The sequence below is a fragment of the Seriola aureovittata genome, chromosome 7 (assembly GCF_021018895.1).
Source record: "Seriola aureovittata isolate HTS-2021-v1 ecotype China chromosome 7, ASM2101889v1, whole genome shotgun sequence".
Classification (NCBI taxonomy): Eukaryota; Metazoa; Chordata; class Actinopteri; order Carangiformes; family Carangidae; genus Seriola; species Seriola aureovittata.
Window position 1 is genome coordinate 22,015,428 of NC_079370.1, and position 6,117 is coordinate 22,021,544.

At 42.9% G+C, this 6,117-nt stretch overlaps 1 long non-coding RNA gene across 3 annotated transcripts in view; it reads right to left on the reverse strand.

The window, feature by feature from the left end:
• Window positions 1-1,660, reverse strand: part of LOC130171607 (uncharacterized) — a 69,899-nt gene extending 68,239 nt beyond the window's left edge. The window contains exons 1-2 of one of the 3 annotated variants that reach the window (XR_008828170.1): window positions 1,530-1,660; window positions 1,353-1,428 (exon numbers count right to left, since the gene is read on the reverse strand). This is a non-coding gene — a long non-coding RNA (uncharacterized LOC130171607). Of the gene's footprint in view, window positions 1-1,352 lie in introns of all 3 variants that reach the window. The other 2 variants (XR_008828169.1, XR_008828168.1) reach the window with 2 other exon arrangements.
• Between the last annotated feature and the right edge of the window lie 4,457 nt (window positions 1,661-6,117).

The following is a 6,117-nucleotide window of genomic DNA, read 5'->3' on the forward strand; positions in this document are numbered from 1 at the left end:
CTTTCAGGGCAGGATCACAGCCAGTTGCCACTTAGTGGAGTCCCAGCTACAATAGTCATTATTTATGCATGATGTCCACGATTATGTATCAAATTGTGTGTGCATGTGTGTGTGTGTGTGTGTGTGTGTGTGTGTGCTTGTGTGTGTGTTTTACATATCCAACTTAATGGATGTGTAGTGCGGAGCGAAGCTGGAAAACATGTCCAAAAGAAAAAAAAAAAAAAAACCCCATTCTTACATCATGTCATTCAGAGAAGCAGCTGCTGTAGTTTCACTCAGTGTTTAATAATACTACACACACTGAGAGTGGCTTCCTCCTCCTTTATCAACACTTTCCAGAAAAGTCCATTAGCACAGAAGACACGAGCACAAACGTCGTCTTCATAATGCATTTCAATTTTAAAAGAATAATTTCTTGTATAAAAATCCCAACTTCACTGGAAGAATAGGCAGGAATATTATAATAATAGACTCACGCAGGATCATGAAAAAACTTTCCAACACTGAAATGAGCTTTAAGACACAAACCTAACAAGTAACCCACGCCACCATAAAATCAATTCATAAAAATAATTCTATCTAACATTAGGACAAACCCCTTAAAGTCACAGAAATGTAATAAACAATTATCATAGAAATATTATAATAATTAATTACCACAGAAACAAAAAAGGCACATGACTGCTTTTAAGTCACCATTAAGTACAACTTGTATTATGTTACAGTGACAGATATTTTAAAAAGTAAAACTTGAAAGTCATTCTTATTAGTGTCAAATGAGAAGTGATATGAATATTAAAAATAATTACATAGACATATTAAAGGGTCTCAGTGTGTGGCTTTGAAATATTATAAAGCCACAAACAGGAGATGAGATCAAACAATGCAAATAAGTAGACTGCTAATATGTGTATGAACCCAGTAATGAGCATTAAAATGTGTGTTCATGCAGGAATATTTTAGGAACATTGTAATGTATCTTCACTTCCATAATCTTCCAATAATCAGAAAAAAAAGGGTCCATCTCGCCTCTGATTGGTGCATATCAAACTCTCAGCAGTACGCCATAGGCTGCCATAGGCTGCTACAGTAGCCTGCGGTGTGTGTAAATGCGTCTTGGCACCAGTTGCGGCGGCGCAAAGACGTCTGATTGGACACTGACGCATGGGGACGCAATATTTCAGACTGCGCTACTTCAGCGGTCTAATCACATGGTTTTACAAACCTCAGCAACATATATGAAAAGCCCACGTTTAGATCCTCCCCGTTCACAGACGCCTAATGCTAAACTTCAAGGCTGACACACAGCGACAAAAACACCAGTCATTCCTCACTGCGAGCGAGTCCTTTACCTCTTAGTGTCTTCCTCTGACGGTTCGGCCTCCCTCCACCGTATCCGCAGTGAGAGGCGGATAACCTGACGGCAGACTGCCGGGTGTGAGAGAGGAGTTCTTACACAAGTCAAGCCGGAGCAGTTCATGATGCAGAGAGGGCCAGAATAGAAGCCAAGTAGCCTTTTTTCCCCTTACCTTGCGACACAGATCCAGAGGGGGTAAAATGGGTAAAAATGGTTGTTTGGGTGATTATACGTTTCTTCTCTCCCTCCTCTCCTCTACCACCCTCCTTCCTTCCTTCCTTCCTCCCTCTATCCCCTGGTAACCCCCCCCCCCCCCACACACACACACACACACACACACACACACCCCTCCACCCTCCTCTTCTTCCACCAGCAGCAGTGCTCTCCCCTCTCTCGGTGAATAGAGAGAGTGGCCCCGTTGTAATAGCCTCTATGGGGCTCCAGCTATGCAGCAAAAACCGCCCGTCCTTTAAGGTTAAAAGACACCTCTGAGGCGCATCCGGTACCAGCTGTAGCATAAAACAAACATGCATTTTTCTTTTCCTTTTTTTTTTTTTTTTTTTTTTTTTACTTTTCCACTCCAGTCAATTAAACGGCTGTTAATTCGGTGTTATGTGACATTTAGCTTTTCCAAATTCATAGTCATTTTAATAGTTCCACCGGGGAGGGGTGGATCTCTTTTTCTTCCCCCTCTTGTCAGTTATAGAAAATGATGTGATGTGTGTGGAGGCAGAATCGCGGGTTGAGTCTAAATTCAGACAGGAAACCTTGGATTTCTGTCGATCAAATTTTTCACACCAAATTAATTATTTTCCCACAAGTCCAAGCTGTTTGGCAATCCTGATCTCACTGGATCTTCCTCTCTATCTCTCTTTTTCTCTCTCTCCCTGCCCCCCTCCCTCTCTCCCTCTGTATGTGTGTGTGAGTGTATATGTGTGTGTGTGTGTGTGTGTGTGTGTGTGTGCGTGTGTGTGTGTGTGTGTGTGGTGTATACCGGATTAAATGGCACCTCGTCTTAAATGGCACCTTGCCTCGTTTCCCCTCTCCTTTCATCATCAGCAAAATAAAGATTAGGCCTACAGAGGAGATTGTAAAGGCTCGCCTTTAAAGGCGCAGGGATCTTCATTCCTCCCGCCTTTGTGATGATATTGATGATGATGATGGCCAAGTGGACAGTTTGATTTTTGTGTGGCGAGCTAGTTATAAAGAATCAATATTATATCAAGGGGGTAACTTTGGTGATAAAGGACTTCAGCCACTCTGGCTATTCATCATAAGTCTGTAGCAAGCAGATAGGTCAAAAGAAATTATATTGCTCTAAAGAGTGTGTCTCCTTATCTCTCAGTTCCAGGGGAGTGGAGGACACGCCGATCGATACAGTAGCTGCCGTATACTCCTTGCAATTATCAATAGCTGATTTTGTCTTCCTGGGGCTGCATCTATTAATACCAGATAATAACAGCCTTTTGGACATAACTTCTAAGGGGATGATGGAGGGAGAAGGAGGAGAAGAAAGAAAGTTTCCTCACAGGACGACCTTGTTGTCAACGGATTTGTCCGTCATATGAGGTGGACACAGGGGAATAGACAAGTCAAACAGACAAGAGGGAGAGCAAGAGGGAGGAGGAGCCCCCCCCCAACTGAAAAAAAAAAATCCCAGCATCCATCACTACAGTAAAATTGTCTCTAATTTATTTAGGAATTCACTATGCGTTGGAACAAAACAAACCCAAACATCCATGGTGTGATATTTTCAGCATTAGTTTTTATAACATCACAACCAATTTCGTGATACACGTTTTATAGCAAAATATTGAGTTTGTAACGAGAAAAGAAATGAGTGAATAGAATAACTAACATCATGTTTACCAATATAAATGACGCACGTTTTCCCCTTCTTATTTACGTGGCACTTCTTAATCCTTCCAAACCCCCCCCCCCACACACACACACACACACACACACACACACCCCTCCACCCTCCTCTTCTTCCACCAGCAGCAGTGCTCTCCCCTCTCTCGGTGAATAGAGAGAGTGGCCCCGTTGTAATAGCCTCTATGGGGCTCCAGCTATGCAGCAAAAACCGCCCGTCCTTTAAGGTTAAAAGACACCTCTGAGGCGCATCCGGTACCAGCTGTAGCATAAAACAAACATGCATTTTTCTTTTCCTTTTTTTTTTTTTTTTTTTTTTTACTTTTCCACTCCAGTCAATTAAACGGCTGTTAATTCGGTGTTATGTGACATTTAGCTTTTCCAAATTCATAGTCATTTTAATAGTTCCACCGGGGAGGGGTGGATCTCTTTTTCTTCCCCCTCTTGTCAGTTATAGAAAATGATGTGATGTGTGTGGAGGCAGAATCGCGGGTTGAGTCTAAATTCAGACAGGAAACCTTGGATTTCTGTCGATCAAATTTTTCACACCAAATTAATTATTTTCCCACAAGTCCAAGCTGTTTGGCAATCCTGATCTCACTGGATCTTCCTCTCTATCTCTCTTTTTCTCTCTCTCCCTGCCCCCCTCCCTCTCTCCCTCTGTATGTGTGTGTGAGTGTATATGTGTGTGTGTGTGTGTGTGTGTGTGTGTGTGCGTGTGTGTGTGTGTGTGTGGTGTATACCGGATTAAATGGCACCTCGTCTTAAATGGCACCTTGCCTCGTTTCCCCTCTCCTTTCATCATCAGCAAAATAAAGATTAGGCCTACAGAGGAGATTGTAAAGGCTCGCCTTTAAAGGCGCAGGGATCTTCATTCCTCCCGCCTTTGTGATGATATTGATGATGATGATGGCCAAGTGGACAGTTTGATTTTTGTGTGGCGAGCTAGTTATAAAGAATCAATATTATATCAAGGGGGTAACTTTGGTGATAAAGGACTTCAGCCACTCTGGCTATTCATCATAAGTCTGTAGCAAGCAGATAGGTCAAAAGAAATTATATTGCTCTAAAGAGTGTGTCTCCTTATCTCTCAGTTCCAGGGGAGTGGAGGACACGCCGATCGATACAGTAGCTGCCGTATACTCCTTGCAATTATCAATAGCTGATTTTGTCTTCCTGGGGCTGCATCTATTAATACCAGATAATAACAGCCTTTTGGACATAACTTCTAAGGGGATGATGGAGGGAGAAGGAGGAGAAGAAAGAAAGTTTCCTCACAGGACGACCTTGTTGTCAACGGATTTGTCCGTCATATGAGGTGGACACAGGGGAATAGACAAGTCAAACAGACAAGAGGGAGAGCAAGAGGGAGGAGGAGCCCCCCCCCAACTGAAAAAAAAAAATCCCAGCATCCATCACTACAGTAAAATTGTCTCTAATTTATTTAGGAATTCACTATGCGTTGGAACAAAACAAACCCAAACATCCATGGTGTGATATTTTCAGCATTAGTTTTTATAACATCACAACCAATTTCGTGATACACGTTTTATAGCAAAATATTGAGTTTGTAACGAGAAAAGAAATGAGTGAATAGAATAACTAACATCATGTTTACCAATATAAATGACGCACGTTTTCCCCTTCTTATTTACGTGGCACTTCTTAATCCTTCCAAACCCCCCCCCCCAACCCCCCAATCATCCTTTTAATGCAAATACCAGTGTGTAATGTAAAGGGTTAATGTGTTTATTCAGCGCCACAATGAGCTGCCATCAGTAAACAACAATCTTTTCTCCTCTTTTACTTTTAATGTGAGAGGGAAAAAAACAGTCTTACAATGTATTAAAAATGCTTTTATTTAATGTTTATATCATGTGTTCGAGAGGCCACACACTCTTACAGGACGCTGTAAAGTATAAAGCTTTTTATTTATTTGTTTGCAGTGTGTTTTTTTCAGTGCAGGACAAAAGACGTTTCCAGTGTTTGGCACCGTGTTCACGAACTGGAGATCAAGTCAAAATAAAGGTGAGGTGTTGTGGTGAAATCCTACCGTGTGACGCGCTCATAAAGAAACACTCTGTGAGATTAATATGACAGCCTGTCCCGCACGGGCGGCGGCTCCTTAAGAGCTGGGAGATATTATGTGATGGGAGGTCAAATCTGGGTGTTCACACTGGAGTCTGAGGACGATCCATTGAACAGTAACGTGGTGGTACATCCTAGTGGTGGCTGAAAGCAATGGGCTGAACCTCTGCTTGGGGGTTAACTCACACACAGCGCAGTCCCCCCACACACACGGAGCCATGCCCAACGCCGGGAGAGCGACGCTGCTATAGCAGGCTGCCACAAGATAACTTCAAAGTTGGCTTCGATGTGAACACGCGAGTCGAGCAAAAGGGAAGACACCGACCGAAGCTTCGGTTTTGGAAAAGCAAGCGGTGTTTGTGTGTTTGGTCACCAAATATCCTAAAAGAAAAAGACACTTTTTTTTTCCTTTTTCTTTTCTTTTTTTTTTTTTTTTAGAGGGGAGCGCACCGAGGCGAAAGCGCAACCGGGAGCTAAAAACACGGCGGAGAGGAGGAGGACAGGAGAAGTTCATCGCGATCAGAGACACTGAAGCGACTTTTCATTTACGGGACAAATGAGTTTTTGATCACACTGACATCCCTGTTGTTTCTGAGAGGAGGACTGCTGCTTAACCGTGGCACCGCTTTCTCGGAAGACGCGCGTCAAAGTTTGGAGAGCGGAGCTGCGCCATTAGAAAAAAACAAAACAAAACAAAACAAAAAAAAAACTGGTAACAGTTTATTGCTTTTGTCAAGAACTTTACTCGTCCCGTCCACTTTCCTGCTCGCCGGTGTCCGTGTATGTCCATCAAACCTCCG